This window comes from Lynx canadensis, chromosome D4 (genome assembly GCF_007474595.2).
Source record: "Lynx canadensis isolate LIC74 chromosome D4, mLynCan4.pri.v2, whole genome shotgun sequence".
Classification (NCBI taxonomy): domain Eukaryota; kingdom Metazoa; phylum Chordata; class Mammalia; order Carnivora; family Felidae; genus Lynx; species Lynx canadensis.
The window spans coordinates 52412511-52425545 of record NC_044315.2 but is presented as its reverse complement, the minus strand read 5'-3'; positions in this window follow the sequence as shown (position 1 = coordinate 52425545).

Genomic DNA, 13035 nt, shown 5'->3' with positions numbered 1-13035 from the left:
CAAGTATTTCTAAGGAATTGAAAACTATCATTTTCAGCCTTCTGTGATATATTTACATGAGAAAAATGTGTAGAAAAGAGATAAAATTGATACTGGGACTTAAAAGAGAAATACTTTTTTTTTTAACTTTTTTTTTAATGTTTATTTGTGGGAGAGAAAGAGAGAGCATGAGCAGGGGAGGGGCAGAAAGAGGCAGGGAAGACACAGAATCTGAAGCAGGCTCCAGGCTCTGAACTGTCAGCACAGAGCCGGACACAGGGCTCGAATTCACAAACCGTGAGATCATGATCTGAGCCGAAGTCAGATGGTTAACCGACTGAGCCACCCAGGGGCCCCACAAAAGAAATACTTTGTAAATAATTTTAATAAAAATATTCTTTATCCATCTAGGGACAGGTTAAGGGACAAATTTTAAACAAAAGCAAACAAAAAACTAATCTAAATATAAATGGACTAACAAAAATAGATTAGGCATTGATGACTTTGAATGTATTCTTTTTATCTTATAAGACCAGGAATGGACATACAGCAAAAAATATATCTCAGATGTGTGTGTGAGTTGTTTTCATTTCTGATTTTTTTGTACAAGTGCTATGGGAAAAAAAAAAAAAAAAACCTAAAAACTGAAGTTCTAGTATTACACAGACTACAAATTACTTTCATTATTGACTCTGATACTATTAATGTGTTTTTATATGAAAGTTCATTTGCTTATAAAAAGCTTGGACTTTAATATTTTTATCCTAAAATTCTGATTCACAAAGAAACTAAAAAGGAAAACATAAGGAAAGAAACATCACTATTTAAATGATATGCAAATTGTCAATATAAAAATATAAAAGGACTAATTAAAAATTAGTTTAATGAGTAAAATAGTGAACTAAGTTTTCTGAAAAAATGTAATGTACAAAGTAAAACTTTAAAAATTATATTCACCACAGCTCCAAAAATCCAAATGTTAACTAGGCATAAGTATCTATGAATGTATTGAAACTACATAAAGGAAATTATAAAATTACTAAAAAAAAATAAAACAAATTAAGTTTTTTAAATGTTACTGTGAGCAAATGTTGCTAGTCCATTCCATTTCAATGATGGCTGAGAACAGGAAAAAGTAACTGATACTGATAAAACCAGGAAGGAGTTGCTTCTGATGGTTTGGGGGAGTGTCTTCAAATTCATTGGAATTAAACTAGAGGAATATTATTGGGTATGTTCTATGTTTTGATTGAGATGCTGGTTGCAGCGGTTAAACTGTCAGAACACATCAAGCTGTACACTAAAGAGTATTTTATCATATATAAATTATTTCTCAAAAAAAACAAAGTTAGTAAGAAAAAATTCACCAAAGATATCATTCATATAAATATTTGCAAAAGATGAGCACTATCTGCTTGGTGTATCAAATGAAGGGGAGCAGTGGAAGCCATGTGTCCCAGTAAGGGAAAATATTTTATCACTGATACTATTTAGCATGATTATTGTATGGTAATTTAAAAAAGAAACTGAGTACAAATTAATTCTATTGTTATATGTATGTAATGCATCTACTCATTTCCTGTACCTAGGTTAAAACATAATGCAGATTGGAATTTGCCAACTTCTTTATGCATAAGGCCCAAGGTTGAGTGGAGTGATTGCAAAACTTTTTAGAAAAAATTAGCGAGCTTGAAGAAATACTATGTAAGAAAAACAGAAAAATAACATTAAGAGAAAGAGCAGAAGCCTAATCAGTAAGTCACAAAGTACAAAAATCAGGGGTGCCTGGGTGACTCAGTCAGTTACGCATCCAACTCTTGGTTTCAGCTCCAATCATGATCTCTTGGTTCATGAGTTTGAGCCCTGCATCCAACTCTGTGCTGCCAGTACAGAGCCTGCTTGGGATTCTTTCTTCCTCTGTCTCTGTTCCTCCCCTGCTCCTACACTTGCTCATTCTCTCCCTCCCTCTCTCAAAATAAAAAACTTATTTAAAAAGTACAAATATCAGAAGAGAATTAAAAAAATAAAACCAGGGGCGCCTGGGTGGCTCAGTCGGTTGAGCGGCCAACTTCAGCTCGGGTCATGATCTCGCGGTCCGTGAGTTCGAGCCCCGCCTCGGGCTCTGTGCTGACAGCTCAGAGCCTGGAGCCTGTTTCAGATTCTGTGTCTCCCTCTCTCTGACCCTCCCCTGTTCATGCTCTGTCTCTCTCTGTCTCAAAAATAAATAAATGTAAAAAAAAATTTAAAAATAAATAAATAAAACCTAACAGATTCTATAAAATGCAACTGATGTTTACAGGGAAGGTGCATGAAGTTCTGTTGCTGGAGTGGCAGGAGCACTGTGAATCTAAAGAAGTAATTATATCAAGAAAATAGAAATGCTTGGGACACCAGCTACCATAAATACCATGTTTACTCCAGGAAGATGCAATTACCAAATATTTCTACAGCTTCCTTCCTCCCAACCTATTTTAAAGCCAATAGAGTTGGGGGAAATTTCTCCTCCCTATCAAAAACATATCAACATTAATTATGGCTCTCAATAGTGGTCTTAAATTCTGGCTGCTTTAAATAAAAATGCAATTGTAACTTATTAAAGTACAGACCTAGCCAGATACTTAGCTTTCTGGAATTCTTTTTCTCATGTGAACTTAATAAGCCCTTTCCATCTGTTGTTTTGTGACTGTATTCTCCTTTCTTGCAACTTGAAAGGACCTGAGACAAATCTAATAGCTAGATTTCAGATGGTAGAAATTGATAGTAGTAGTGAAACAGAGCATGAGAAAGTTCAGGAATATCCTTTCCTTCCGTCACAGGCTAATATTCACTTCCCTACATCTGAGAAAATACAGACCAGTCCAGAGAACTTTTCCACAAATGTCTTCTCTTTGGGGAACCCTCTTTTCCTGGCATTTACCTTTCCCACTTTTGTATTTTTAACCATAATATAAGTTGTTGGCTGAGATGGGATCTTTTTTAGTGCTCTTTTGCTTATCCTTAACTCAAGCTTTGCACCCAACTAAAAGGAAGTCATAAAATAACGTGGAAAACAGAGATATGGAAATGGAGGCTAACCACCCAGATTCACTGTTCCTCCAAGAGAATAAAGTAATTGGGTTTTCAAAAGGGGAAATGAAAGGTCCTAGGAATTCTGCACCTTAAAGTCTTTTGCTATCCTTTTTCTAAGAACAGCAGAATACATATGAGGTTCTAGAACTGGAAAAAAATATAAGGACTTACTCCAAATGTTTGTGTGTCTTTAATTTTCCTAAATACAAAAATTTACAGAAGAGTTCCGTCACCTGATTCTAAACATCTCATTTTCTCCTCTTGTTAAAGACTAATTAATATTCTGTTAGTTTCCTGCAGCTGTTGTAACAAATTATCACAAACATACATTTATTCTCCCATGTTTTTGAAGGCCAGAAGTCTAATATCAGTTTCACTGGGCCAAAATCATGAAGTTGGCCAAGCCATACTCCCTGTGAAGGCTCTAGGGAAGAATCTGTCCTTTGCTGCTTCTATCATTCCTTAGCTGGTGGCCTTGTAACTACACTCTCAGCTTCCATGGTCACATTGACTTCTCCTGTCTGTGTCAAATCTCCTGCCTCCCTCTTATGAAGACATTTGTGATTGCATTTAGGGTCTACTTGAATAAACCAAGATAATCTCCCCATCTCAAGATCCACAACTTAATCCCATATTTTACTTATATGGTAATATTCACAGGTTCTAAGGATTAGGGCATGAGCTTATTTTGGGGGACAGCATTATTTAGCCTATTCACAACCATGTTTTGGAAAGTTAACAGTGATTTAAAAAATAGCAATAAAGACATATTTAAGTACAATGAATAATATTTTAGACAACAAGATATTATTGACTCAAAACAGTATGTCTTGTTTATACTTTAATGAATTATTATAAGGGATAAAAGTGGTTAAAAGCTTCCCCTCTTTTGTTTAATAATAAATGTAGGATTTTTGGTTAATTAAGACCATCACATATATCATCTTAAATCTAAAAATAAGCCTCATTAATTTCAAATTTAGAATTAGAAGTAATTAGGAAAAATGTGTTAAATATAATCTTGTTTTAATGATGCTACCAATTTGTAAATAAAATCCATCAATTCAGTCATTAGCTAAAGATATAGCAACACATTTCTTAAAGATCATAATGTAAAAAAATAGTGTGGATTAGGCTGAGAAGATAATGAAACTTTAAATCTGAATTGGAACATCATAACTAAATTGGCATTAGGCTGAATCCATTTGAAAAAGATTTTTAAGAGTTAGTAGGCTATAATTTATACCTGAGAAATATTTTGTTCCTATTTCTTAATCTTAGATCTCTATAAAGTAAAATAGTCAGAAATGTTAGTTTTAGAACATAATGTGGGCTTTCATAAAGAAACTTTGGGGAGTTTTAAGATACATTTTATAGGCTTATGCCACTCATCATGTTCCATTTCTAGAGAGTACTAAGGGAAGATAATAGATAAGGGGTTACAGCCTGCCTATGTAATCACCATATTTTATAGATAAATGCTAAAGGAAATGCTACCACAAGTTAGCTAATTTGGATAGTTCTTATTTAAAACTAAAAACTCAATTTGTTAATAATTTTTACTTCTTTATCATATATTGGTAATTGGATAAAATTCATAAGCTTAGATTTTTATGAGGGTGAGACCAAGAACTAGCTTTCTTTAAGTTTGTTTATTTTGAGAGAGACAGGGACAGCACAAGTGGTGCAGAGGCAGAGAGGGAGACAGAGAATCCCAAGCAGGCTCTGCACTGTCAGTGCAGAGCCCGAGGTGGGGTTCAAACCCACCAAACTGTGAGATCATGACCTCAGCCAAAACCAAGAGTCAGATGCTTAACCAACCTAGCCATCCATGTGTCCCACCAGAACTAGCCTTTTTTTTTTTTTTTAACCCTTAAAAACCATATATCTCATAAGCAGTTTTATTTTAAAATTAGGTATAAAGATTCTATCTAGTAGCAGCTTTTCACTGTTAAAGAGTACATGTAATGGCAATTAGGTTTTAAATATATGTTAAAATTTTTCAAGGATAAAAACATGACAATTAACTGTGTTACCAAAAGTTAGATCATAGTTAATAAATATGTGTTCATAATAGCAGTGTTTGTTATCCCATTTATTTTAAAGACATAAGATGAACAGCTTCTACATCCAAATGCTAGACATTTTATCAATTTTTTTATTCAACAAATATTTATTGATTGTTGGTGGGGATACAAAGCTATGCATGACCACCTTCCTTCCAAAAGTTTACAGAATACAAAGCAGGTAAAAGCAAAGCATAGCTAAGTACCTACAATACAAAGTATTTGTGATGATTTAGAGGAGAGACAATTCTGTAAGAGAATAAGGCAGGAATTTTATTGGTCAGGGAAGAGCAAAGGTTTATATAATTGTTCACTATATCTCCTTAGTAATTACATTAAGTGGTTATGGGAACTCTTCTGTGTAGCTCCCTACTTTCTAGTATTCTGTTCCACAAATTCCAGTCACCTTAGTCACTCTCTGTCTTTTCACTTTGGGGAGACCACCATGGGTGCTTGATTTGCTCTTCCCTTAACCAGGCTGAAGGGTGGGTGATCTTAGGCCTCACTACAGATGTAACCTATAGTTATTTACCAGATAAAATGGAGGGGGGGTGGAATTAATGAAGCTCATTGCTTTGGCTACTGAGATTCCAGCTAGAGGATTTCCAGCTTCTATTATCTGCCTGGGATAGAGTATGAGACAAAAGAGATGAATTAAAGAAGAAATTGATATTACAAAAGAACGAAAGAAAAAAATCAATGTTAAAAAAACTACAGCAAGTATAAAGAATAAGAGTAGAGCATGGTAACAGGGGTTAGAGATGAAAGTTATAATGATGTGAAAAGAGGTAAAGGGCACAGACTGTAATATTAGAGTAGTTAAGAAAAACCTACCTGAGAAAGTGAAAATTGGGAACAGCTTGAAGAGACAGCACCAAGCACATATCTGTGGAAAAGCAGCTGCAGGCACAAGATTGGAGCAACGTCAGTAGGGCCAGCATGGGCCTGGAATGCTAGAGGGGCATCAAGAGTTAGGGAAACAAGGTGCAAAGTAGAAGAAGAAGAAATATACAGCTGGTGGCGGCAGGCTTTGTAGTTCCTTGTAGACTATGGAAGGATTCTGGCTTTACTGTTAATGAAATGGAGAGCCATTTAATGTGGTGTTTTGGTCAGATTTGAGTGACATATGCTAAGTTAGGTTTTAAAATATTCATTCTGGCTGCTTCATGTATGACAATAAAGTTCAAGATAAATAGGGGACCAAGGTTAAAAACAAGGAGCCAGCTAGGAGGCTATTGCAGATGTTTAGAAGAAAGACGATGGTAGGTCCAAACTGCTGGTAGGAGTATAGGTAGTGAGAAGATGATGAATCTATTTTAAAAGCAAGGTAACCATAATTTACTAAAGGAGTGGATGAGGAGTATGAGAGGAAGAGAATAATTAAGAATGACTTCAAGTACTATAACCTGACAACTAAAAGAAAAGGATTATCTTTAACTGAGGTGGAGAAGGTTGTGGATGGATCATATCAGGGTTGGGAGGAAAAAGGAAATAAGAGCTCAGATTACGATACATTGAGTGACCATTAGAATTTCAAGTGGGTGTTTACTATATGACAATCCATATTACTCATTATTTATTCAAGTATTTAACCATTACATGATGCTTATGTTTAGGGACCAGAACATATTTGTATTTCATTTTCCATGGTACCTAGCACAGAGTAGAATATATTAGCATATCCAATGCTTCTCTTCCTAATTATTCAATGTATTTCTAGAGTATTCTAGCAAGTAACTATGTAGTTTTAAACAAGTTACAATCATTTCTAAGTGCCTGTAAGATGCAACATTAAAAATAATATAAACACAACGGCCTTAAAGCATAAAATACACAAGAAAATATATAGCAGGAGGTTTCTATGACTGAACATGCTCTACTTGGCTGTGTAAGCTTTGTTTTACTGAGTCAGGACAAATCTATATAACTGTACTGAAACACACATCTTCTGTAGGTTTCTGTTTTGTAAAGTACCTTGTCCATCCTTTGTTGTTTTAAATATGACTCTGTAACCATGCCATATAAGTTTTTCTCTTGAAATACACAGGAATCTACAGAAAATAGATCACTGAAGCACATTCATGTGAAGGCTAAGGAAGTACATAAAGCATAATTCTATTTACATTGCCTTAGCACTTTTGCTTTTCTCTTCATGGCTCATGGTAGAGACGTTCCAATCATGAATGGTAGAGGAGTATCCACACCATTTATGAGTAATAAATAAGGATTATAGTGTGGGGTATATATTAACATTTTAAAATATAAATCCTTACATGTATATAAATATACTCCCTGTTTTGATAAAGTATGTTTTAAGTTTATTTATTTTGAGAGTGAGACAGGGAGAGAGAGAGAGGTGACAATAGGGGAGGGGCAGAGACAGAGGGGGAGAGAGGATCCAAAGTGGACCCTGTGCTGACAGCAGAGAGCTCAAAGCAAAGCTTGAATTCACTGTGAGATCATGACCTGAGCCAAAGTTAGACACTTAAATGACTAAGCCACCCAGGCACACCCAAATCCTCCCTTTTCTTACTAGCATTTTTGTCTCACTAACATAGAAATTCCTTCACAATATATAATACTATTCCAGTTACACTATCTCTTGGACATTTTATTTATTTTTTTATTATTTTCTCAATGTTTATTTATTTTGAGAGAGAGACAGACAGACTTAGAAAGGGAAGAGACAGAGAGAGACAGAGAGAGAGAGACAGAGAAAGAGAGAGAATCCCAATAAGGCTGCATGCTTAGCATGGAGTCCAACATGGGGCTCAATCTCATAACTATGAGATCATGATCTGAGCTTAAATCAAGAGTCAGATGCTTAACCAACTGAATCACCCAAATGCCCATGTCTCTTGGCCATTTTAAATGTCCTGAGCCAAAATAACAACTCCTTCTTCTAAAATCCACTTAATCCATTCAATATTAAAAATATTATTTTGTCATAATCAGTAATAAAACCATAATTTTCCTTAATAATGTAGATTTTTAAATCAAATCAACTACTTACCATGTTGCCTTATCAGGTAATTGCCTATCTGTTTTTGTAGGCAGATTACATATATCAAAGTGACTATCAGAGGCATTTGGAAGATGGTGTTGGAATAAAAGGACCCTAGGCTCACCTCATCCCATGAACACAAGTAGATAACTATCAAATCATCCTAAATACCCTCAGAAATTGAGCTGAACACTGGCAGAAACTCCACAACTAAAGGTAGAGAAAAGGCCATAGTAAAGAAGAGATAAAGTGTAGCCATGTGATTAGGAAGAGCAACAGATCATGGCTGCTGTTGTGGGGAGGGAGCTGCTGTTGTAGAAAAGACTAGCGTACAAGGAAGCCCACGAGGGGATGATGAAGCCCATAGCAATTGGCTTGGAAAGGTATAGCGGCAAAATTTCATCAGTTCCTGCAACCTGGGCTTAACCTGGAGTTCTAAAGGTCAGTGGGCTTGACTCAGATCGAGCCCAGAGGGCACTGGGGCTGCTCTTGGAGAGAAGGCAGAGCAAAGGGCCTGTGAATATACAGACTGGAAACAGTGATCTAAACAGCACATGGGGTACACAGTGGGGAGGATATTTGCTCATCTCTGAGCATGTCCCAGAGGCAGCATTCACAGAGAGAATCTGAATCAAGCATCTGACTCTTGATTTAGGCTCAGGTCATGGTTATGAGATTGTTCCCTCTGGGAACAAAGAAACTAATAGGCACCATTTGCTTCCTGCCCTTTAGCATAAGCACAAAACCACCTGCCAGAACCAGCACAGCCCCTACACTTACTATCTAACTGGCTTATACCAAGCCCTGCATCTCCAAAGCTCCAGTGGATCTGCCTTTTCCATTCACCCTTGCCCCAGCACCATGGACCCCCTCCCTCAGAGACCAGCACAAACTCCTACCCACACCCCATCTCCTGACTGAGGAGTTCCACATGGCCTCAGTTCTTGTCACAGAGGCTACAGGTCTTATTTCACAAGCAGACTAAGGAATACCTAGTTTAAAAAACACTACATTCAAGCCAGGGACCAAACGCTGCCCAGAACAGGCAAAGAGAACTTCTGCTGACAACTGGCTTCAAGGATAAAGTGGTCAACCCAACAGCAGAGCACACGCAGCACACACTGGAGATACTCCCTGCAGTTCCAGGATCTAGGGAACAGGCGATACTACACAGCAGGGCGTTACAGGGCCTCTTCTTCATAAGACCCTTACCCGCAAAAGAGAAGACATAGCTGACTTTCCTAACACAGAGAAATAGGCACAGAGATAGACAAAATAAGAAGACAAATTTATCCCAAATGAAAGGACAGGACAAAGCCACAGACAGAGATCTAAGTGAAATAGATATAAGTTACATGCCTGATGGAGTATTTAAAGCAATTATCATTAGGATACTTCACTGGACTTGAGAAAAGAATGGAAGACATCAGTGAGACTCAACACAGAGATACTAAGGAACCAATCAGAGATGGAGAGTACAACAAACAAGATTATACACAGGTTTGAATAGTAGGCTGGAAGAAGCAGAGAAATGAATCAGTGACCTAGAAGACAGCATAATGGAAAGTAATCACGATGAACCAAAGAGAAACAAGAATTATGGAAAACAACAATAGACTTATGGACTCAGTAACTCCATCAAACATAATAACATTTGAATTATAGGAATCCAAGAAGAAGATAAAAGGCAACAGATAATTTATTTGAAGAGGTAATAGCTGAAAATCTCCCTAATCTGGGAAGGAAACATTTATGCAGGTCCAGGAGGCACAGACCCCCAACAAAATCAACAAAAGCAGATCCACACCAAGACATATTGTAATTACAATGGAAAAATATAGTGATAAAGAAAACATTTTAAAAGCAGCAAGACAAAAGGAAACATTTACATACAAGTGAAAGGTCACATGGATATCGGGATTTTTCAGTAGAAACTTTCCAACCCAGAAGGGAGTGGCATGATATATTCAAAGTGCTGAATGGGAAAAATATGCAGCCAAGAATACTTTATCCAGTAAGGCTATCATTCAGAATAGAAGGAAAGATAAAGAATTTCCCAGAGGAATAAAACTAAGGCAGTTCATGACCACTAAACTAGCCCTGCAATAAATATTAAAGGGACTCCTTGAGCAGAAGGGAGAGACCAAAAGTGACAGTATGAAAACAGGAAATACAAAAGCAATAAAAATGAATACTTTTGAAAAGTGTAAGTTGAGAAACACACAAAATACAAGTTGGAAAAAGTGACAGTATATACCTAAAATCTGTGGAGAAGAGGAGAAAAGAATGGGTCCAAACTTAAATGACAATCAATTTAATATAGACTTCTATATACATCAGAGGTTATACACAAACCTCATGGTAACTACAAATCAAAAAACCAGTAATAAATGTGCAAAGAATAAAGAGAAAGGAATCCAAATATATCACTAAGGAAAACCAGCAGACCATGAAAGAGAAAAAGACAAGAAAGGATCAGAAAGAATCTTCAGAACCTCAAAACAGCAAATAATAAAATAAATAAAATATAAAATAAAATAATAAAATAAAATAAATATATATCTATCAGTGATTACTTTGAATGTAATGAACTAAACAGCCCAATCAAAAGACAAAGGGTGACATAACGGATTAAAAAAACCAGGCCCATCTTTATGCTGCCTAGAAGAGTTTATTTAGGACCTAAAGACACCTGCAGCTTGAGGAGACAGAAAAACATTTATCATGCAAATGGAATTCAAAAGAAAGAGTAGCAATACTTATATTGAACAAAATAGAATTTAAACAAATACTGTAACAAGAGACAAAGAAGGACACTATATAGTAATAAACAGGACAATCCAACTAGAAGAGATGACAATTGTAAATAGTTATGCACACAACATGGTAGTATCCAAATACATAAAACTGTTAATAGCAAACCTAAAGTAACTAATTAAGAGTAATACAATAATAGCAGGGACTTTAACACCCAACTTATGTCAACAGACAGATCAGCTAAAGAGAAAGTCAACAAGAAAGCAACAGCTTTGAATTACACACTGGACCAGATGGATTTAATGATATATTCAGAAAATTCCATACTAAAAAAGCAGAATACACATTTTTGAAGTGCACAGTGAACTTTCTCCAGAAAAGATCATACATTAGGCCACAAAACAGGCCTCAACAAATTCAAGATAGAAATCTTACTGTGCACCTTTTCTGACCACAGTGCTGTGAAATAGCAGTCAAACACACACACACACACACACACACACACACACACACACAAATCTGCAAAGACCACAAATTCATGGAGGTTAAGTTACAAGCTACTAAAACAATAGCGGGTCAAACAGGAAAGAGAAGAAAAAATTGAAAAATTCATGAAAACAAATGGACACAACGGTTCAAAACCTTGGGATGCAGCAAAAGCAGTTCTAAGAGGGATGTTTATAACAATAGAGGCTTACCTCAAGAAGCAAGAAAAAATCTCAAACAACCTAACTTTACACCTAAAGGAGCTAGAAAAAGGACAACAAAACCCAAAAGAGGCAGAATCAAGGAAATCAAGATTAGAGCAGAAATAAATGATATAGAAACAAAAAAAAAAAAATCACAATCACAATTGTGACCTGATTCTTCTAGGTCAATGAAGCCTAGAAAAGTTCAATAAAACCAGCAGATGGTTCTTTGAAAAAAAAAATCAGTAAAATTGATAAACCTTTACCTAGAGTTATCAAGAAAAAAAGACAAAGGACTAAAGTAAAATTATAAATGAGAGAGAACAAATAACAACCAACACCACAGAAATACAATTATAAGAGAATATTATGAAATCGATATGCAAACAAGTTGCACAATCTAGAAGACATGGATAAATTCCCACAAACATATAAACTACAAAAATTGAAACAGGAAGAAATATAAAATATGAAGATATGGATAGCCAACAAAGAAATTTACTCAGTAATCAACAATTCCCAACAAATAGGGGCTCCTGGCTGCCTCAGTCAGTGGAGCATGTGACTCTTGATCTCAGGGTTGTGAGTTTGGGCTCCATGTTGAGGCCCAAATAAATAAATTAAAAACATACATACATACATACATACATACATACATACATACATACATATTAAAAAAAAAAAAAAACTTCTCAACAAAACAGAAGTCCAGGCCCAGATGGCTTTACATGTGAATTACACCAAACATTTAAAGAAGAGTTAATACATTTTCTACTCAAACTGTTCTAAGAGTTAGAAGAGGAAGGGAAATTTCCAAATTCAATCTATGAGGCCAACATTACCTTGTTACCAAAACCAGATAAAGACACCACAAAAAAAGATAACTACAGGCCAATATCTCTGATGAACATAGATGCAAAAATCCTCAACAAAATACAAGCAAACCAAATCCAAGAATACATTTAAAAAAATTATTCACCACTATCAAGTGGGATTTATTCCTTGATTTCAAGGATGGTTCAATATTGGCAAATCAATCAATGTGATACATCACATCAAAAAGAGAATGGATACAAGCCATATGATCATTTCAATAGAGGCAGAAAAAGTGTTTGACAAAGTACAATATGCATGCATGATAAAAACCATTAACAAAGTTAGTTTAGAGGGAACATACCTCAACACAATAAAGGCCATCTATGAAAAACCCACAGATAACATCATCCTTAATGAGAAAAAACTGACTGCTTTTCCTATAAGGTCAGGAAAAAGACAAGGATGTCCACTTGTATTCAACCCAGTTGGAGTCCTAGTCACAACAATAAGACAACACAAAGAAATAAAAGACATCCAGAGCTATAAGGAACAAGTAAAATTTTCACTATTTGCAGATGGCATGATACTAAATACAGAAAATCCGAAAGACTCCACCAAAAAAACCCACCAGAATTGATTAATGGATTCAGTAAAG